We start from the raw sequence: 23581 nt of genomic DNA on the forward strand, positions 1-23581 counted from the left end.
TGATCCCATTGGTTTCACAAAATTCTTTTAAAGAATATTTCCCATATTCACCACCTCTATCGGTTCTAACTCTTCTAATTTTAAGGTCAAGTTGATTTTCAACATCGGCTTTATACTTTAAAAATTCACTTTCGGCCTCATCCTTAGTTTTCAAAAGATATACTTTAGTAAACCTTGAAAAATCATCAACAAACGTTATGTAGTAATTTTTCCCACCTCTACTAGTAGTGCAATTTTTAAAGTCCGCTAAATCCGAGTGAATCAACTCTAACAATTTAGTACTTCTCGTTGTCACTTGCTTGAAAGGTTTCTTAGTATGTTTGGCCTCAACACAAATAGGACATTTAGAGGCTTTGTCAATTTTATCAAAAGAAATCAAGTTCATGTCTTTTAACTTTTTCATGTAAGAAACATTTAAATGTCCTAATTGATTGTGCCAAACATCCATAGACTCAATGATGTAAGCAAAAGAAGAAGTACTTTCATTATTGTTCAAAACATTCAACACAAACAAGCCTTCACTAAGGTAACCTTTCCCAACAAAGTCTCCATTCTTAGAGATAACAATCTTGTCCGCCTCAAAGACAAGTTTTAGGCCGGCTTTGTTGAGAAGGGCACCCGAAACAAGATTCCTCCTTAAGGAGGGAACATACAAGACATTATTCAAAAACAAAGTTTTTCCGGAAGTGAGTTTAAGGTGGACCTTCCCTTTGCCAAGAACTCCGGCGGTGCTACTATTTCCCATGTAAACATGGTCTCCATCGCTAGCATCCTCAAAGTCCGTCATGATAGCCTTGTTAGCACAAAAGTGTCTTGATGCTCCCGTATCCAAGATCCATTCCACCTTGTTCTCCACCAAGTTGGCTTCAACCACCACCGCGGCTATCACCTCATTCTTTTCAACAAGGTTGGCTTGGGAGGCACCATTGGAGTTGCTCTTGTGGCGGTGATCACATTGATAGGCTTTGTGTCCTATCTTTCCACACACATAGCAAGCTCCTTTGGTCTTTTGAATCTTGTGGTTGTTAGTGAAGTTTCCTTTGGTTGAATGATTTTTCTTCTTCCCTTTGAACCTGTTTTTAGCCATAGGAGCACTAGATTCAACCAAATTAGCTTTAGAAGAATTCAAAGAAAGAGATTCAAACTTATCCTTGAGGCGGTTAGCCTCTTCGGTCCTCATATGACCAATGAGTTCTTGAAGGTTCATGTCCTTCTTCTTGTGCTTCAAAGAATTGCGGTAGTCATTCCATGATGGTGGAAATTTCTCCAAGAGTACATTGGCTTGGAGAGTTTTTCACACATCTTCATACCTTCACCCAAGATGTCGGTGACGATGTTCTCATAATCATGGACTTGATCCATGATCGACTTGTCATCCGTCATCTTGAAGTTGATCCACTTACCAACAACATACTTTTTCTTACCGGCATCATCGGCTCCATACTTCTTTTGCAAGGTGTCCCAAATGGACTTGCTTTACCGATTGGTGATGAGGAGGTCAAACAAGATTCCATTCACATGATGGAGAATGTGAGCCCGAACAAGTTTGTTGTCTTTCTCCTTCTTTGTCAATGCTTCGACCGCCTTCTTGACATCTTCCGCCGAAAGGGAGGGATCCGGTGCTACCACCTTGCTTGCCTCAATTGCTTCAATCACATCCTCATAGAGAATATAATCTATTTCAAGTTGCTCAAAAAAGATCAATAATTTTTGTGACCATCTCTTGTAGTTCTTGCCATCAAGAGGCTCCAACTTAGAGAGGTTGGGAAGGGTCTTGTTCATCATAGAGTTAGCCATAACAATAGACATAATATCTCGTTTTCAAATTCTTGTATTATAAGTGTTTTCAAGGCTAAAATGAAGAACAAGAAAGTAAGACTTACGGAACTTGTTGTGCCGTGGTAACCAAACCACTGCCTTGAAAACGAGGTTCGGTGCAACCGGGGTGCACAATTGTATTCACCGATTCGTTCCCTAAGGTTTACACAACTCTCAACACACAATGGCACTCTTGGGTGTGAGATGGAGTTCCTAGAACTTTTTCCCAAAAGAGAGGAAGAAAAGGAGATGATAAGAGAATGTTTTTTTTTATAAACAACACAAAGAATAAAGCATGTATTTATAGGATTAGTGGAGGATATCAAACAGCCCAAGGAAATCAAAGGACTCAAAGGAATACAATGATCTTAATCATGACAATTAACATATGAAAATGAAGAGTTGAAACCCCCTTAATCAATAAGGAGTTAAACTCACTTAACTCACCATAATCAGAAAGGTTAACAACCCTTAAACCATACTTAATAAGGCTGCCAAAAAAGGAATCCCAAGGAAGCAAAACTAACGTCCAAAAAACGTTTTTTTACGTCTTTTTGCATTTCGCTCGATCCACCGCCCGGTCGGGCGAATTACTCGCCCATTTTTTCTTTGAACGCGCGCCCGATCTGGCGCAATTCGCCCGATGACCATCGGGCGGACTACTTTTTCAAGCTTTACTTCCAACATTTTGGACATGGAAATTTACCATCTTATCCCTCTTACCCCAAAATATTAAAAATTTTCCATTCACTTTATCTTACTTTATTCATTTTTTTCTTTCACTCACCCACCTTTTTACACATATCTCTTGCTTTATCCATATTTTATTATATTCACCCACCTTCTTACACACTCTTCCACTTTTTTCTTAATATCTGTGTAAATAGTAACCGTAAAGATTATTATGAAACGGATGTATTATTATGATTGGCTATTAGGTAAATATGTTAAGTGCCTATTAAATGAAAACTTGCACTCAATGACAAAAACCAATCTAAGATCAGTAGGAGAATGGTCATCTCATCACCAACCCCCTTTCAGACTGAGTTCTCTATCCATTTTCTAACATCAAGGAGCATTTTGAAGGCGCTTCAGTTGAGAATTTCGCTAATACAATTCTTAAAGAAGTGTTATTCAGGAAAATTTTACTTTGACATCTCGTACTAAAGTCCCTATTTTCTAAAATTTTCAATAAAATCTGAAATATGGGTTCTAAGTTTTTTAGTGGGATTTTCTACGAAATATAAGAAAACATACTTTATAAAAAAAGGATATGAACTATATCAAAACTTGATGACAAAGACCTTCGATTCACAAACTAAACTCAATAATCTATAAATCTAATAAAGAATGAGGAAGAAAAGAAATAATATTCACAAACTTCCACAATGTAAAAGTTACAATTCCCAAAATGAGGAGAAACTCAACTTTAAGCAAATAGCTCATAAATTATAAATTTGATTAGCATGCTAAAAGAAAGTATAAAAATGGATCCAACTATTAACGATATGAAATTGCAAATCAAAAGTGCATCTCTTACAAGGACATCAACTTAATTAACAATTAAATGAAACTAATCTCAGTATCTAACTCAAATAAACTTGTAAGCCCATGTTCAGCAGACCAAGGAATGGTCAAACATACATAATGTAACCTTGTCTATTAAATGTCCATTGTCGGTTTCCTAGATAGAAATAGTCTATGCATCTTAGTGAGCATAGTAAGTTGACAGTTGTGGTATAACAAGGCCCCTAGTCATGATATTTTACTATTACAGAGTAATTATAATCTATCTCGTAGTTGACCAATCACGATATCGGCATATTAGATCTTTTTTGAAAGCAAAATTAAACAAAATATATTGGGCACAAGCTCACTACAACCTGAAAAGAGGAGGTAAAGGTGAATGAATTTATACCTCTTCGTATCCGGATATAAGATATAACCGGAAAGTGAAAATGACTATTGGAGCTTTTGTTGAGATGTTTTTACAGAAACACCATTGATGGCTTTAACAACCTTAGCCTATACTAAATGAGATAATAAAGCAAGCTAGCTTCTTTTCATATATTAGATAAGAAAGGTCAAATGAAGTTTAAGTTGAAGGTCTTGTTCGGCTGTCCTTATTGTATAACTCAGATGCTGCAACAGTCTTTTCAATGACCACGTTGCTGGTGAGTGGTGTATCCAGCTTTCTGAACGGTAGTCTTCGGTAAAACCGAAGACATCCCTTGTTCTCCTGTAAATTCAAAGAAAACACATGAAAAAATTCTTACAAACTTATCCACAAGCAAATTGTACTATGCATCGTGGAAAGTGGTTTATTATGTTTGTATAAATTCATACCATGCCAATAAGTATGGTACTACATGCTATGTGCTTGTAAATTTATTTACTCCGTATTTTTGAAATCTAATAAATAATACCAAGATCGAGTTAGGTAGCCCCAACCTTTCCATCCTTAAAATTAAAGCCAAAGGCCGAATATGGATTTGGATTTTTCTAACAAAGCTTGTATGTGTCTATAAATTGATGTTATGTCCAAATCAATGTAAGTTATGTTTCTACAAGTAACTTTCCACACAGAGTGATCAATACATTTATAAAGAGGATTGTGGAAATTATCTTATTGTTTTTTTCTATAAACATTCAGGACAAGAAAGCTTTTTAACTGAATTCATTAGATCACTGCTGAACCTTGCTTTTTCCAGCCAAGACACCATATTAAATTTAATTTAAATTCTACAGAGTACATAAGAACTCTTAGAAGTATGAACACCTAGGTCAGGATGGGTTTTGGTAGTTGAGTAGTTCTGATAAGTATAGAGAGGGATTGTTACTAAAACCTTATGATCTTCGCAAAGTACAAGTTTTGAATTTGTAGGTGGGTGTGGCTAAGTGGTAACTGTAGACACCTACTTTTGTGCCCATTCCCGAAAGGGAAGGTTCGATGATGAGAACATAAATCTCCACTTGACAACGCATCTCCTATAAAATAACGAATCTCAATTCCCCTTTTCATTTCACCCGAAACCTGATATTTATAGAAACCTGCTATTTATGGAAACCTGCTAAAAATGGTAACTGCCGTAATGGGTAGTTGTTAAAAGTGGCAAGTCATAAAGGATAGAAACCTGTCAGAATTAGGTGTTGCACTCCAACATAAATCTTAAATGAGATAGAAATTGCGAGAGAATCCTATTCCTAATACGATTCGAAAATAAGAGTTACGTATTAATTAAGATCCTAACGAGCCTAGAGTTCGTAACGGGCCCAGATGCATTCCATCATAAAATTAATACGCACTAAAAGACTCGATTAAAGTTTCATACACTCCGGATTCTAAGAATCCTAATCTGACAAAGAAACGGCCCATACCCTAATTTCAACGCCTGGCTCTGGGCGCCAAAATCTTCGGCGCCCTGCCCTGGGCGCTGAAAATACCTGGGACGTCTTCTCTCCTAATTCTTCTTGGATTAGAGCTCTACAATTCTATCTTTCCACGAACTCTTTTCTATAAATAGGGCCCTAAGTTCGACGTGAAAAGGACAACAACACACAATTATTATTCTGAGTATTGACTCTAAACCCCTAAGCCTAAGCCTCACGCTGCAAAACTGATCACGCGTTCTGTCGCAATCGATCCAAACATCGAACAGAACGTATCCTGTCCTATAATTTGAGATTCGTTAAATAAGAGGAGAAATAGCAAAGTCAAAGTGGTTAGTTTTCTGAGAACCGTGACGCACCTCTCAAGGGTGCGTCGTAATGTGTCCCTTTTCCATGGTTTAATTGCTTTCCTCGCCCCTTTTATAAACTGTTAAACTAATTAAATCTGATTGTTCTATCACGCCAAATAAAGATAATATGTTGGGAAATTGGATTATCATGCTAGGTCCCTTAAAACAATCTAAATCAGATAATCGCGTTCGATCTAGTACTATATGTTGCATATTGTTAAAATCAACTCAGATTAGTTTAATAGTTAACGCATGTCCCTTCAATTATTTATGCTGAGCTAGTAAGGATATCCTGCCTCTGGAGTTATCAAAGAGCGAGTACTCCTCTCGGTAGTTACAGTCCCCCGAACCCTCAATCTCTACCTTGCGGGTGTATGTTGAGAGATCCCCACACCAGGGATCACAAGGGAACCTACGGCCGTCGTGGTCAAACATAATTGCACTCCCTTTATGTCACGATAACCGGGTTTTGTCAGTTTTTCTCATTGTCGTTAAAAACTGAATGGCGACTCCTATATTACTAGTCAATTGGGTGTAAACTCACAGGAAATCCAATTACACTTGATTTGACAAAAAGAAACGTCACACCCACGAGGGACAAGGTCACGCATTAGCCTCGTGCTTTTTCGACCCCCTCACAGTGGCGACTCCGCTGGGGATAGTGAAGGAAATACTCGTGCTTGTAGGTAATCAAAATAGCCGAAGGGTGAAACGATCCTACCCCGCGTTTATTTCCCCATCAAGTTGGGACGACCTGAAAATCAGCATATTAATGTGAACGGACAGAACCGCATAACGAATCTTGGCTCCCTTGGATGTTTCATCTCGGGAGTTGGGACTAAGGATACCCATCGCCAACCGGGGGGTGCATACGCTTCGAATGTTGTCCACTCGGCACTTTCGCTAGTAGTACACCCGTCCCAAACCCAATCGCTCGCCCATTAGGTCCCTCTCATTGGTGCATTCCCCATTGGCTTACATCGTGATTGGTCTCTTGGGCGAAATTCGTCTGTTGAAGGCACTACCTCGACCGGGGCATGTGTTGGATCTGCGATAGAAGCGGTACCAAGCCAGGTGCAAAAACTACCCATAGAAGCCTATCATAAACTACATGACATATTATTATTGCCTCATGATGTAATGTTAGTTATGTGTAGCGAAATATGTGATTGTGTGTGACAAACAATGTTAGAAAACCAACGACCTTAAAAAAAATTACCCAAACATTCATAAACCAATTGGCCAAAGAGTTATACCGAAATACTTGTTCCGCAAACCCGAACGATCGCCACAAAAATAAGCGACGCTCGGGATGGCCTGTAACGAATCCCACAAACGCTGCACAACGCGTAAGGACGTTATTACGCAAGCACGCTAAATCAAAGTCGCATAAACAAAAAAATAGACGTGAACAGAAAACGAGAACCAACCAGGGATGCATTTTCAACGCCCCTAGCTGGGCGCCAAAATTTCTCACGCCCTACGCTGGGCGCTGAAGTTGCTGCCTGGACTTTTGGTCAGGCGCAGCAGCCTCGGTGCCCGCGCAAAAAAAAATATGTAGCAAAAAATAAACCGTTCGTAAAAATTGCTGCAAGGGCGTATGAAAAGCACTCGATTCTTAAAGCGACTAAAAATATGTGAATAACTCTTCGAGTCGTTGTCAGGCCTCCTACGACGACAATGCTCGGCACCAAAACCGAACATGCCAATAACTATGAATGTCACAATGGGCAAGTGTTTCGAAAATCCAAAGAATGACCAAAAGAAAAAACCAAAAGTGTACCAACGAAAGAAAGAGCAAAAAAAACCAATAGAGAGAGTCAAAGTCTAGACTAAGTAATGCTTGAAACTTTGGGGCCTAAACTTTAGCTTATCTTATGCATAGGGCTGGTCCTGCCACTTGGTGACGATCTGAAAATCAAAGGTTAGTGCGTCTCGAAGCTACATCACCGAAGCAAGGTTTAGTAACTCCAGGTTCCGTCCGTCATCCCTCATTTCAAGGATCTCCGCTTCCCCAACCTCGATTCGCACCCTCAAACATGTCTATAGAAGAGCTACAGAACCAAATGGCCCAAATGACCCTACTCATGAACCAACTGAAAATGGAAAACGAATCCTTAGCGGCTGCGCAAGCCAAACATTTTGCATTACTGGTCATTTGGCCTCCTGAAACCGAATTAGTCCAAAAATTCATTGACAACCTGGACCCAATTTACAAACCACATCTTAGATACTTGGGCCTTGATACCTTCAAGAGGGTTTATGATGTAGGGATAAAGATCGAGGATGACCCCACACAAACAATACAAAGTAAACCCGCATACAAAAGCAACGCCTACAACAGGGGCAACACATCCCAAGCCCAAGAGGTCCATGCTGTGGAAGAAACCCCAACCCGAAGGAGCCCGGGAAGGTGGACCCGAGGTCGAAAATTTGCCCCACTCGGGTCGACTCTATTACAAGCTTTCCAAAGACTAACCAATCAGGGAAAACTAAGGCCCATAGGCCCCACACCCGACCCTCTAGTCAAAAATAAGTGCTGGGTCGAGGGCGCTCGCTGCGAGTTCCATCAAGGGAATGGGCATGATACTGAAAACTGCTGGAATCTAAAAAACACAATCCAGGATATGATAGAGGATGAAATAACACCTCTCCCCAACGTTGGCAAACCCAACAACAACAAGAGCCCACTTGGTTCTTGTCACATCTCTCTTGACCAACCAGAAAATTTGAACTTTGACCCTACGGCGTATATTACGCCCCAAGGTGCACCACTCGCCATGGTCCCTATGGATCAAATCGAGAGACAAGTGTGCAGTGTGTGGGATGATGATGCTGAAGATGTTTACCTGTCTCAAGTATCGGGCCAGGACCTCTTTACTGAAACTTGGCCCAGATTTGGAATTTTCCATGACTGTCATACTTTGGATGAGGCACCCCACCTCACCAAGACCAAAACAGCTGAAATATTGGACAACCAGGCTCTATGGACATTGTTTAACGAATCAAGGCCTATGGAGGACGAGACTGTAATGACTACCCTAATCTTTACAAAATGAAGGTTTCGATCCAACCCGGTTAATCTCTCCTGCATCAACACTAGAAGAGATCGAGAACGGATGGGTGAAGACTAACCCCATTCTCAAAACTGTTTTGAGTCACGAATAGAAAAAATTAATCCGGACAAAAATGCGTCTCACGCTAACAGTAAAAAAAGTCTCCGAAATAGCCTCAAAATTGATTTTAATACGAGTAAAAAGCAAAGCACAAAACAAATAGAAAAGAAATAAATGCAAGAACATGTGAAGCAAAGCGTCAAAAACGACTGCCCACAAATCAATTTCAGCGCCCAGGGCTGGGCGCCGAAATCTCTGACGCCCCAGCCTGGGCGTTGAAACTCTCTGCCTGCCTAAATTTTGTTTCTTCTCCAGAAGTGCTCGTCATTTTATCCGCACATAACGGAAAAATAACGAACACTTGGGGGGGTACAACACGTATCCAGATATGCGTACCACTCCAAAAGAAATAGCCGTACAAAAAACACATGGAATTTCATTTTTATACGCAGCTTACGGCGAAAACAGCAGACGAAAATAATGATGATACTTCACTCATTTGACCGATTAAATAATATGTTTCCACCTCAGGGCATATCTATTAAGACCCGGCATCCTAGAATTTATTCTAGCTAGAACTACGCGCGACCTGATTCTGACAAGATACGTAGGCAATCCTTACCAAGGATTTGGTCCAATCAAAAAACATATATAAATTGTGCAAAAAGTGTAGACATATATATAAAAAAAATAAAAAAATAAAGAGAAACAAAAAATGAAAATGAAATAAAACACGCCTTTATTAAAAAATAATAAGAAGGAAAACAAAAGTGCTAGGAATGAAAAACAAACACAACTGAAATAAATAAAGGGGCACCTACACCCTAGCAAGAACTACACTACTCTAGTTCTTCCGGATCATCAAATAAAGTCTTGTAGAGGGCAATGTTCGCAGGGTCCACCCCCACAGGTTTCTACACTGCCCCTATATCAATCTCCATAAGAACCGGCTCCTGGGTACTAACTTCCAAAGATGCCGAGGCTTCAGAAACATTCCCAGTTTGAACAGTTATAGCCTGCTCAGCCTCAAGGGCACAGACAATGGTGGGGGAAGGATCATCAACATCAACCGGATTAGTCACTGGTTCTACAGGCGGCTGAGCCTTCCTAACCCATACATTGTTCCGGCGACGGTCTCCGCGAGAGCTTGCATTTCTTTTAGCAATGGCAGACCCCTTCATGTTAGGCATCTTCTTAGGCCTAGAACTGGAACGGGGAGGAACTTCCTTTCGCTTTCGATCAGGACGAGCTTTCACAGTCTTAATACCATGGGTGCGAGGATTGGCAAAATCACGGCCCTCATACCTAACCCGAATACGTGGTATCAAAAGCTCAGCCGGTTCTCCATTTCGAGCCTCGGTCCTCACAGCTTTATCATCGGAACTCATCCACAACTTGTAGTTTTCAGAAAGACCCACAAAGCCATTTGTAGCTACGACCCAACGCGGGACACCATCATAATACTTAGCCCATGCTTGAACCCGTGCTTGTGAAAAGGCCGCTACTTTAGGTGGCACCGTATCAGAAAAGGGGATAGTCTGTCTTAAGCCGTATTGACGCATGACTCGGTAAGGGAAGATGTAAATGGGCCGGGATAGCCCCAACAAAGAAACATAAACCGATACATCAGAACCCCCCGTCATAGTAGTCAGACCCCACCACGGTACCACCCACTTAATAGAACAGATACCATGAGTAAAAAAGGAGGCCCACTCGGCCTCGTCCTGGCCTCGGTGCAAACACTTCCGGTTACCCAAGGCTATAGGGCGATAGTGTTTAGGATCGGCAGGAATTTCTAAGAGCCTAAGTCGTTCCATGAGCCAAATCTGCAAAAAACGGGTACGATCAAATCAAAAAATAATAAATAAACAAACGAAGCCTGGGGCGCAGTTTCAACGCCCAGGACTAGGCGCCGAAAATTCTAACGCCCAGCCTGGGCGCTGAAACTCAGCTCCAGGCAGGACGAGAAAAAAAGAATGCAAAAAAAAGATGCGCAAGGAAAAGATCGATTACCTGCAGTAATAGGGGGCTTCCCTTAAAATATTCAGATTTGGCATCCTTATTCAGTTCATCCGCACTCAGCAAAGTCTCGGCAACAACCAATGGTATGATAGAATAGAAGCTTTCCATTTGGCTAATCAAGGGGATCAACCTTATGTCACCGAACTCACCGTTGTTATTCAACAGCAAATAATGATTCAACAAGCAAAATACAAGGGCTCGAATGTTCAATTTTTGTTCATTCATATTTTTACTAGGTCTAAAGTGGTGTTTTACAAGCTTTGCCAAATTAACCTCATCACCTACAACAATCTCAGCAAGTGTTAGCATCTAGTCCTAGGAAAGCCCCTATGTTTGTTTTACCCTCTTCAATGGTGCCAGGAGTGGCAGGAGTAGCATTAGTAGGATAACCAAGGATCGCGGTAAATTCGTCTGGCAAAGGACATATTTCGTTGCCCCGAAAGACAAAAACGTGATGATCGGAATCCCAAAAGACTAGGGATGCATGCAAGAAGTTATAATCAATATTAATTTGTTGTAAGCCTAAAAATGCCTCTACGTGGTATTCTTTCAACAAAGCCTTTTCTGTAGGAGTAAGGGCTCGTAGCCAACGCCTAACAGCCCGTTGGAGTGAGAAAGGAGGAATCGACATAACGAAAGCAAAGAGTGATTAAAAATGCATCAATTACAAGAGAGAAGGAAATTGAGAGTGATAGAAAATAGGGACGTATCTAGCCCCTATATATAGCTAAAGACATCAAGTGACATCCTGATCCCATTCGGAAACGCGTAAAGAAATCCGAAAACCAAAGATCGCCAGGAGAGGACTTTCAGCGCCCACGGCTGGGCGCCAAAATAATTAACGCCCTTCTTTGGGCGGTGAAAACGCAGCCCAAGGCTCAGATTTCACAAAACGCAAAACAGGAAAGGACTTAAAACCGTGTCGCTAGACACGAGGCCCTATTGCAATTAAGATCAAGCCCAAAAGCACCTTTAGCACCCAAATATCAAAAAATGAATGTTAAAACTTGGTCAAAACTTAGACTCGTCTCAAGGAATATATGTGTACATTTTTCAAAACAAATATGAGCAAAATAAATATCAAGGTCATTCTTCGAAACACCAAAAAAAAATATTGTTAAGTCGTTGGTTTCTCAAAAATGAAAAATGTTTGTTTGTCAAAAGATTAATCCGGGCCAAGCTAAACCAAATATTATTGGAAAATAAACTTTGTCGGCCGGAAACTGAAGTCGTACTCCACGACTTCGTCAAAATAGCATACCACTATAAAGGTCACTCGCACATACGAGCGTGACCCCAACCGTGATTAAAAGACGTTATAAGCTACGTACCGCTTTTGGCAAAAAATGACCGACGAGCCCAATTGCTTGGGGGCTCGCGAAAAAATATATAAGAGTGTGCAAGGTTAAAATCATGTTCCCGGACTACGCTATACACAGTCCCGTGTTTGGATAATCTCAAAAAAAAAAACGGTATTTTAAACAAAAAATAATATCGTTAACAGAAATATACACAGTGTGGGCCCACTTATAGGACACACTTAATCAGGAAATATTGCGACCCACCAACAGGTTGTAAACACAAAAGCCCTTCTACATAGGCAAAATGAAAGAAAGGAAGAAATTCAAAATGGGCTCGCCCACCTTCAACGGGCGGGGTCTGCGTCATTAGCCGCGCAAGTCCTCAGTTTTCGAAAAATAGAATCTTCAAAAAAAAAAATGAAACAGGCTCGCCATCTTCAGCCGGCGGGGTCTACGTCACAAACCACGTAGGTCCTTATTTTCAAAAAAGCACAAACAAATTTCCAAAATAGATTCGTCCACTTCAATCGGACGGGGTGTCCACCCTTAGCGGACAGGTTCGCCATCTTCAGCCGGCGGGGTCTACTTCACAAACCGCGTAGGTCCTTATTTTCAAAACATCAAAACAGATTCGTCCACTTCTATCGGACGGGGCGTCCACCCTCAACGGACAGGCTCGCCCACCTTCAGCGGGCGGGGTCTGCGTCACTAACCGCGCAGGTCCTTAGTCGCTGCAACAGTAACTTTTTCTGGTTTTCCCTTTTCCAAAAAATCAAAGGATTGGATTTTTCGTTTTTTCAAAAAAGAACGATGTGCTGGATTTTCCTTTGTTTTACGTCCCATAAAAACAAGGGGGTTTTCTCGTTTAGCTAGCCTTGAAAATGAGAATCTTTAAAAACATTTTTACCTCGTGATTGGGCTTGGCCAGGCCCAATTACACTTTATAGCTTTGATTTCGAAAACATCTGTAGCTACTCCCAATGACAAAGTGAGGGAGTTTCTACGCTTCTTTAGATACTTCCAATTACAAAGTGAGGGAGTTTCTATACTATACGTTGACAAATCCCAATGACACGTGAGGGATATGTCGATACTTTAAGTGATGACCCTTAAGTCAAATGTTATCACTCGGGGGCTCGTGAGACTCTCGCAAAAGCAGGTCACCATGACTTGTGTGGCGCACTCCGTCTAATACTTTGACCATCGTCTTACTCCAAGACTCAGTCAAAGTGGGGGCTAACTGTAGACAGCTACTTTTGTCCCCATTCCCGAAAGGGAAGGTTCGATGATGAGAACATAAATCTCCACTTGACAACGCATCTCCTATAAAATAACGAATCTCAATTCCCCTTTTCATTTCACCCGAAACCTGCTATTTATAGAAACCTGCTATTTATGGAAACCTGCTAAAAATGGTAACTGCCGTAATGGGTAGTTGTTAAAAGTGGCAAGTCATAAAGGATAGAAACCTGTCAGAATTAGGTGTTGCACTCCAACATAAATCCTAAATGAGATAGAAATTGCGAGAGAATCCTATTCCTAATACGATTCGAAAATAAGAGTTACGTATTAATTAAGATCCTAACGAGCCTAGAGTTCGTAACGGGCCCAGATGCATTCCATCATAAAATTAATACGCACTAAAAGACTCGATTTAAGTCTCATACACTCCGGATTCTAAGAATCCTAATCTGACAAAGAAACGGCCCAGACCCTATTTTCAACGCCTGGATCTAGGCGCCGAAATCTTCGGCGCCTTGCCCTGGGCGCTGAAAATACCTGGGACGTCTTCTCTCCTAATTCTTCCTGGATTAGAGCTCTACAATTCTATCTTTCCACGAACTCCTTTCTATAAATAGGGCCCTAAGTTCGACGTGAAAAGGACAACAACACACAATTATTATTCTGAGTATTGACTCTAAACCCCTAAGCCTAAGCCTCACGCTGCAAAACTGATCACGCGTTCTGTCGCAATCGATCCAAACATCGAACAGAACGTATCCTGTCCTATAATTTGTGATTCGTTAAATAAAAGGAGAAATAGCAAATTCAAAGTGGTTAGTTTTTTGAGAACCGTGACGCACCTCTCAAGGGTGCGTCGTAATGTGTCCCTTTTCCATGGTTTAATTGCTTTCCTCGCCCCTTTTATGAACTGTTAAACTAATTAAATCTGATTGTTCTATCACGCCTAATAAAGATAATATGTTGGGAAATTGGATTATCATGCTAGGTCCCTTAAAACAATCTAAATCAGATAATCGCGTTCGATGAAGTACTATATGTTGCATATTGTTAAAATCAACTCAGATTAGTTTAATAGTTAACGCATGTCCCTTTAATTATTTATGCTGAGATAGTAAGGATATCCTGCCTCTGGAGTTATCGAAGAGCGAGTACTCCTCTCGGTAGTTATAGTCCCCCAAACCCTCAATCTCTACCTTGCGGGTGTATGTTGAGAGATCCCCACACCAGGGATCACAAGGGAACCTACGGCCGTCGAGGTCAAACATAATTGCACTCCCTTTATGTCACCATAACCGGATTTTGTCAGTTTTTCTCATTGTCGTTAAAAACTGAATGGCGACTCCTATATTACTAGTCAATTGGGTGTAAACTCACAGGAAATCCAATTACAATTGATTTGACAAAAAGAAACGTCACACCCACGAGGGACAAGGTCACGCATTAGCCTCGTGCTTTTTCGACCCCCTCACAGTAACATGACCACTTCAGAACATTGTCGAGAAAGAGACATTGGCTTAGGCTAGGGGATGAGAATATTTCCTCATGCAGTCAAGGATAATGTGAAACTCTAGACTTGGAATGATCCATGCTGTAAGTTAATGTCTGAAGTTTTATCATTTCTTTGAACTAACATGAAAATAAAAAGGTCAAAGAATTGTTGAATATGAGTATTTATAATATCTATACACTATCAGAAACAAACAAGCAACCACAGAATATCAAACCAAATGACAAGATAATGATGATAAAGAAAATGTTTTTGCTTTTAGATTTATAGTTCTGGTAGAGAGGTAAGACAACTATTCGATTTCTTAAGAGACGTTCCTGTTTATATTTAGTCTTCATGTTCTTCATTAAGCTAGTTTTTACCTTTCCGGAATTGTTGGATACTATATGTCCCAATTAATGGAGTAAAGCAACATGATCTTTTTTACACAATGATAATGTCTACTAGGATCGTTAGAAGTTCCAACTAAATGTCTACAGGATCCAAAATTATGAAGGGAGTAAGAAAGTTGTTCTTTCATGAACCAACTCCTCAATCATGTAAACAATTATTGCAAAGTAACATGGTACGTGTAGTATTCAAATCTCCTAAGTTCTAACATTAATTATAGGATACCAAATGAAAGAAACTCTATTACGGAATAGAAAAAACAAAATTTTCCTGTTCTTTTGAGGAAGGAATTAAAAGTAAGGAGGGTAGTCTCAAATCTGTTCAGAGTGACGTTTCCAAATACAAAGCTCTTATTCTCAATCCATCACTTTTATCTAATACCTAGCGAACCAGACAACCACTTTATGTAGGCACATTTCACACGTGATAAAGTTTCCTAAATTACAGAGAAACTAACTCAAATCAACAAAACCTAAAATTTGATATCTAAAACAAGTATCATGAGATAATTTATCTCACTTGTAGAAAGCATAATGCATTTTACACATGAACTAAGCCATGATTACATCATTTTGAAACGATTTCTAGCAACTCACCAATTATATCCTCAACAACAAATTGCAATTAATTACAAATTGCAAAAATTAATAAATCATAACCAACACAATGTAAACGTCATACTTCGGAAAAAGGGAAATTACCCATTCTCAGAGCAGAAAGGTCAACCTCAGTGTGTTGTTGCATACCTCTACAAATAAAACACCATTAAGCATTAACAACAACAAAAAAATCTCCAAAAATATTCCTAATTATAAATGTTACCTTGGCGGGATTAACGCATAAGAAATGGGGCTTTTTTGTGTTAGAAACTTGAAGTTGGTTCTTCTTCGCAGAATCGACAGCGGTGAAGTTGTACCCACTCAAAATAAGTCCGACGGCTTAACAAATCCTAAACCTAACCCTAATTAATTCAACTTTTGAGGGAAAACCCAGAAATTACTATCAATTTTTCTAATAGCGTAGGCGTAACTTCTAGCACTAAGATTTGAGGAGAGGAAAAAAAGGGAGAAATTGATTGAAGAATTGAAGGTTTAATTTAAAGGAAACTTCGAATCCTCGAATCTGAAAATTAATAGAGCAATATTTTGCACTATAACTCGAGGAGTTTAGCAAGCACTATAATATCATGGTTGAGTTTTATTGTAGAACAAAATTAGGTTGAAGATCGTGGAGAATTGGAGAAGTTGCTGGGTGAAATGGTGTAGCAAAGCAGAGGACTGCATAAGAAGACACGAGGAGAGAGAAAATGAGAGCAGAAAGAGATACTAAGGGAGTCAGGTATGGCCGTATGGGAGACTGGGAGAGGATATGCGTTGTTAGATGAATACGTGGCATCATCAAAGGGAGGGGGAAAATAAGTAATTACACTGTCTATAAGCTAAAACACAAAAAAATTGTGCTTGAAAATGGGGATATAACGGTAATTTAACTATTGTGGAAATAGTAAACCCAACTCCTTGCTTTTATAAGTGTTAGGATTTGAAGAAATTATGTCCTTCACCCAAGGTGCATTAGTCCAATACCAAGGTTCAGATTAATTACGAACAATTAATTCAGTGAGATCAAGTGATCGGAACAGCTAGCTGGAGCAATGCTTCCGATCATTGAGTTCTAATCTATATTAGGCTCACAGCTTACTCTTGACTGAACCTATAAGGTCACACCATTGGCATGTAACAGATCACCGGATTAAATGAATCGGAAATTTATTTAATAGCTTTTCGGGAAATTAGTTCGGAAAACATAATTACACGATTTAACATTGGATCGTGAAATTGTATATCGTATTGCCTATATTCGTAAGCTAGGCGAGACGAATAATCGTATCGTACGACATTGGATCGTCCAGTACGAAACGATAAATAAATTGTCGAAGGATAATTTAATCGCAACACGAAAGCAACCCACGAGCCGGAGCGCACAAGCGCAAGGCTCATGGGTGCAGCGCGCATGACAATGGAGCGCAGGCCCAAAGGCCTTGGCTGTGTGGCGTGCACGGATCAAAGGAGAGGGGAGCAGCAACGGCACGCGGCCCACGGCCCAGAAGTGCGCGCCTGCTGCTTGCTTCACGTGTGGGCTTGGCCGGCCAACTTGGTTGGCTTGCTTATTATGATTACTAGGTTATTCTAATAACCTCGGTACACTTTTCCAACCCACACAATTCAGTTTACACATCAAACCCTAAGGAAGAGAGAGAAACCCTAATTCTCTCTTAGCTTCCATGGATGTGTTCTTCCCAAAAAGCACAAACTCTTGAATATTGTCTAAGCTACGATTATCAAGACGGATCTGAACCTGTAACACCCCGACCTCTAAATCACTTATTAAGGAATACTTAGCAGCGGAATTAACCTAATTTGGTCGGGACATTACTGCCGTAACTCCCTCTTGGGAATTACAAGGCCACCATCATATTAATCACTATTAAACTCCAAAATTAGTATAATAATCCTTTTTAATTCCTTAATAAAAGTACGTAACTTAATAAAGAATCTTTACTTAACTTGTTAAAACTTAACATTAACTTAGGTGAACTTTGTAATAGTGAAATCCTTGCCACTACTCGTTTCCGTGGTCCCCAGCAGTACCTAAAACGGAAAACAAAACGGTGAGCCGAAGGCTCAGTAACGAGTTACCCTAGCATCGTAACATCATTTCAATTCATTTTATTTAATAAACAGGGAGAATAGAATATAGTAAAACATTTAATAAATCATCATTTCAGAAGCATCATTTCGAAACATCATTTCAATAAAATCATTTCAGGAATATCATTTCAGGAACATCTTTCAGGAACATTATTTCAAGAATATCATTTCTTTAACATTTTTCCTTTTAACAGTATTATTCTGGTCGTCAGGATTTTACAGGAAAACATGGTAGGACGTCTCCTACGAACAAGGGAAGCCAGTGCTTCATAACAGGGGGAGCCAGTGCTCCATAATAGGGGAAGCCATTGCTTCTAATCAGGGGGAACCTTGGTTCCATATCAGGGGAAGCCAGTGCTTCTTATTAGGGGGAACCTTGGTTCCATATCAGGGGAAGCCAGTGCTTCTTATCAGGGGGAACCTTGGTTCCATATCAGGGGAACTTGACCAGTTCTTACACTTTCATTTATCATGTTTACATTTCTTTTAATAGAACATTAATCGGGAAAATCTCAATCATTCAGGGTGGTTCAATAAACCATTAAATCTCGTTATTTCATAAAATCATTTCTTTCAGGAATAATAATTCATTAAATAAATACTTTGCATATGTTAGGTTATGATACATATGACAAATACATAGATCATGCGGAAACAACCATTAACCCAGGAAACATATTATTTACACATAATCATATAGCATAATTAGATGCATACTCTTTGTTGCGTGCCTTCCCTAGCTGCGCCCGAACCGAACAAGAACAAGTCTTTAGGACTCCAAGTGTCGTCCCTCCGTAGAAAGTCCACAGCACGTCCGGATCCGCCTTAAGATTGACCAACTAGAATCGCCCTTAAGGTACTCAGAAAATTCGGCACTTTTGAGCAAGATGTGTGTTTGATTTTCTCTCAAAAACTCACTTTTGAATACTTGAAAACTTGTGTATAAATTATGACCCCTAGGCCTTTATTTATAGAGTTATGGAAAAGGAATCGTAATCCTAGTAGGATGCGAATTAATTGGAATTAGAATTCTACATGAATTCTACTTAATCAATTTATCCAATAGGAATAGACATTTAATCATACACTGACTCTTGCAGATTCAGGAATCTCGCATGAGCTCAAACTCACACACACACGGCAGCCACAAGGACTGCCCATGCGTGCGAGCTGTAGCCCACGCAGCAAGGCCCACGCATCCGTGGCCTTGGCGCGCGCTGGGCTTGTGCGTGCTTGCTGGGCGACGGCCTGGCTTCGTGCTGGGCCTTCGTCCGGCAGGCCTCGTCCGATGCTAATTCGTACGATATGCTTCCGATTAAATTTCCATTTCCGGAATCTATTTCCGATACGAACAATATTTAATATTTCCGATTCCGGAATTAATTTCCGTTTCGAACAAATATTTAATATTTCCGTTTCCGGAATTATTTTCCGATTCCGGTAATATTTCCGATTCTGACAATATTTCCGTTTCCGGCAATATTTCCGATTCTGGTAATATTTCCATTTCCAATAATATTTTCCGATACGTACCATGTTTCCGTTTCCGGCAACATCTACGACTTGGATAATATTCATATTTCCGATACGATCCATATTTCCGTTTCCGGCAATATCATCGTTTCCGGAGTATTCATTTCTTGCCTGTGACGATCTTAGCTCCCACTGAAACCAAGATCCGTCGGTTCCGAATATTCATAGATGGAGTATTTAATGCCATTAAATACTTGATCCGTTTACGTACTATTTGTGTGACCCTACGGGTTCAGTCAAGAGTAAGCTGTGGATTAATATCATTAATTCCACTTGAACTGAAGCGGCCTCTAGCTAGGCATTCAGCTCACTTGATCTCACTGAATTATTAACTTGTTAATTAATACTGAACCGCATTTATTAGACTTAACATAGAATGCATACTTGGACCAAGGGCATTATTTCCTTCAGTCTCCCACTTGTCCTTAGGGACAAGTGTGCATTTCCTAACTCCTTTGTCGCTCGATGCTTGCTCTTGAACATAAGGTAAGAGTTGTCATCCTTATTATGTCCAGAGGTGTTCCTCGGTTTCAGAGTTCAACTGATCAAATAAACAGATAATCATAGCCTATGATTCATCCGAGCACGGCCATGCATTTCACAGTTTCTAGCTCTCCGAGTGGCCTTGTACAACTTTTAAGCATCTCATCCCGATTTATGGGAGGACAATCCCAATCTTGCGATCTTGAGATTAGACTTCGTTTGATAGGTGATTACCTGAGCGTTGCCTTTATAGCCTCCTTTTACGGTGCGACGGTTGGTCAACGTCAAAGCAACCAGTTCTCAAACAAGTAATCTCAAATCACTCAGGTATTGAGGATTTAGTGTCTAATAATTTAATGAAATTTACTTATGACAGATTTTCATCTCTTACAGTAAAGTTTCATAGGTCTTGTCCGATACTAGTCTTCCCAAAGTAAGTATCTATGCAAATGATTATGACATTGCCATGTCCACATAGTTCAAGAAACAGAACTACTAGTCATCTTGCACTCTAATCGTCTAACGTTTTCTATGCGTCCAATTTTATAGAAAACTCCAATTAGGGACCATTTTCAACCTTTGACATTCAAGTTCACTTGATAGACATTTCTTAGTCACAGGACTGGTCCTGACAGTCTATCTTGAATATATCGTCAAGTTGAAGGGACTCATCATTTAATAAACCACAAATTAAATGGAAAAATGAATTCCTTTCATTTATTGTGAATGATTAACCAATAATGTTTTTACAAAGATTTAAACTCTAAAACTTTAAAACATTAAACAGAGACATCAAAGCCATTCTCCAATATGCTTGATTCCCATAGCTGCAGTGTGCGAGTTGTGCTTCGCTTGCGGCAGAGGTTTAGTTAATGGATCTGATATGTTGTCATCAGTTCCAATTTTGCTTATCTCGACTTCTTTTCTTTCAACGAACTCTCGTAGAAGGTGAAATCTACGAAGTACATGCTTGACTCTCTGGTGGTGTCTAGGCTCTTTTGCCTGTGCAATAGCTCCGTTATTATCACAATACAGGGCTATTGGTCCTTTAATGGAGGGGACTACACCAAGTTCTCCTATGAACTTCCTTAGCCATATAGCTTCCTTTGCTGCTTCATGTGCAGCAATGTACTCCGCTTCAGTTGTAGAATCCGCAATGGTGCTTTGCTTAGCACTTTTCCAGCTTACTGCTCCTCCGTTGAGGCAGAAGACAAACCCAGACTGTGATCTGAAATCATCTTTGTCGGTTTGGAAACTTGCGTCCGTATAGCCTTTAACAATTAATTCATCATCTCCACCATAGACCAGGAAGTCATCTTTGTGCCTTTTCAGGTACTTCAGAATGTTCTTGGCAGCAGTCCAATGCGCCTCTCCTGGGTCTGACTGGTATCTGCTCGTAGCACTGAGTGCGTACGCAACATCCGGGCGTGTACATATCATAGCATACATTATTGAACCAATCAATGATGCATATGGAATCCCATTCATTCGTCTACGCTCATCAAGTGTTTTTGGGCACTGAGTCTTGCTTAGAGTCATTCCATGAGACATGGGTAGGTAGCCTCGCTTGGAGTCCGCCATTTTGAACCTATCAAGCACCTTATTGATATAAGTGATTTGACTAAGTCCAATCATCTTTTTAGATCTATCTCTGTAAATCTTGATGCCCAATATGTACTGTGCTTCTCCTAGATCCTTCATCGAAAAACATTTCCCAAGCCAAATCTTGACAGAGTTCAACATAGGAATGTCATTTCCGATAAGCAATATGTCGTCGACATATAATACTAGGAAAGCAATTTTGCTCCCACTGACCTTCTTGTATACACAAGATTCGTCCGCGTTCTTGATGAAACCAAAGTCACTGACTGCTTCATCAAAACGTATATTCCAGCTCCTGGATGCCTGCTTCAATCCGTAGATTGATTTCTTTAGCTTGCATACCTTTTTAGCATTCTTTGGATCCTCAAAACCTTCAGGCTGTGTCATAAACACAGTTTCTGTTAAAACGCCGTTTAAGAAAGCAGTTTTGACATCCATCTGCCATATTTCGTAATCGTAATATGCAGCGATTGCTAACATTATTCGAATAGACTTTAGCATTGCAACTGGTGAAAAGGTTTCATCGTAATCCACACCGTGGACTTGCCTGTAACCTTTTGCAACCAATCTAGCTTTGAAAACTTCAAGTTTCCCATCCTTGTCCTTTTTCAGTTTGAAAACCCATTTGCTTCCAATGGCTTGGTAGCCATCTGGCAAATCGACCAAATCCCATACTTGGTTTTCAGACATGGAGTCTAATTCAGATTGCATGGCTTCTTGCCATTGCTTGGAGCTAGGGCTCGTCATAGCTTGCTTGTAAGTCGCAGGTTCATCACTTTCAAGTAATAGAACGTCATAGCTCTCGTTCGTCAAAATACCTAAGTACCTTTCCGGTTGAGATCTATATCTTTGCGATCTACGCGGGGTAACATTTCTAGATTGACCATGATTCTCACCAGATTCTTCTAAAGATCTCTGAGTTTCATCCTGAATGTCATCTTGAGCATTCTCTAGAGTTTGTTGTTCGACTCGAATTTCTTCGAGGTCTACTTTTCTCCCACTTGTCATTTTGGAAATGTGATCCTTCTCCAAAAAGACACCATCTCGAGCAACAAACACTTTGTTCTCAGATGTATTGTAGAAGTAATACCCCTTTGTTTCCTTTGGATAGCCCACAAGGATACATTTGTCAGATTTTGGATGAAGTTTGTCTGAAATTAATCGTTTGACGTATACTTCACATCCCCAAATCTTAAGAAAAGACACATTTGGAGGCTTTCCAAACCATAATTCGTATGGAGTCTTTTCGACAGCTTTAGACGGAGCTCTATTTATAGTGAGTGCGGCTGTATTTAGTGCATGTCCCCAAAATTCTAATGGAAGTTCGGCCTGACCCATCATTGACCTGACCATGTCTAGCAAGGTTCTGTTCCTCCGTTCTGACACACCGTTCCATTGTGGTGTTCCAGGAGGAGTCAATTCTGATAGAATTCCACATTCTTTCAGATGGTCATCAAATTCATAGCTCAGATATTCACCGCCTCTATCAGACCGCAGTGCCTTGATCTTCTTGCCTAATTGATTCTCTACTTCACTCTGAAATTCCTTGAATTTGTCAAAGGATTCAGACTTATGCTTCATTAGGTAGACATAACCATACCTACTGAAGTCATCAGTGAAAGTGATAAAGTAGCTGAAACCACCTCTAGCATTTGTACTCATTGGTCCACATACATCTGTATGGATTAAACCCAATAGTTCATTTGCTCTTTCTCCAACTTTAGAGAAAGGTTGCTTTGTCATTTTGCCAAGTAAACATGATTCGCATTTACCATAATCCTCTAAGTCAAATGGTTCTAGAATTCCTTCCCTTTGAAGTCTTTCTAAGCGTTTCAAGTTTATATGGCCTAATGGACAATGCCACAGATAGGTGAGATCTGAATCATCCTTTTTGGCCTTTTTGGTATTTATGTTATATACTTGTTTGTCGTGATCTAATAAATAAAGTCCATTGACTAATCTAGCAGATCCATAAAACATCTCTTTAAAATAAAACGAACAACTATTGTCTTTTATTATAAAGGAAAATCCCTTAGCATCTAAGCAAGAAACTGAAATGATGTTTTTAGTAAGACTTGGAACATGGAAACATTCTTCCAGTTCCAAAACTAGCCCG

The sequence above is a fragment of the Spinacia oleracea genome, chromosome 4, assembly GCF_020520425.1.
Source record: "Spinacia oleracea cultivar Varoflay chromosome 4, BTI_SOV_V1, whole genome shotgun sequence".
In the NCBI taxonomy this organism is placed as follows: Eukaryota; Viridiplantae; Streptophyta; class Magnoliopsida; order Caryophyllales; family Amaranthaceae; genus Spinacia; species Spinacia oleracea.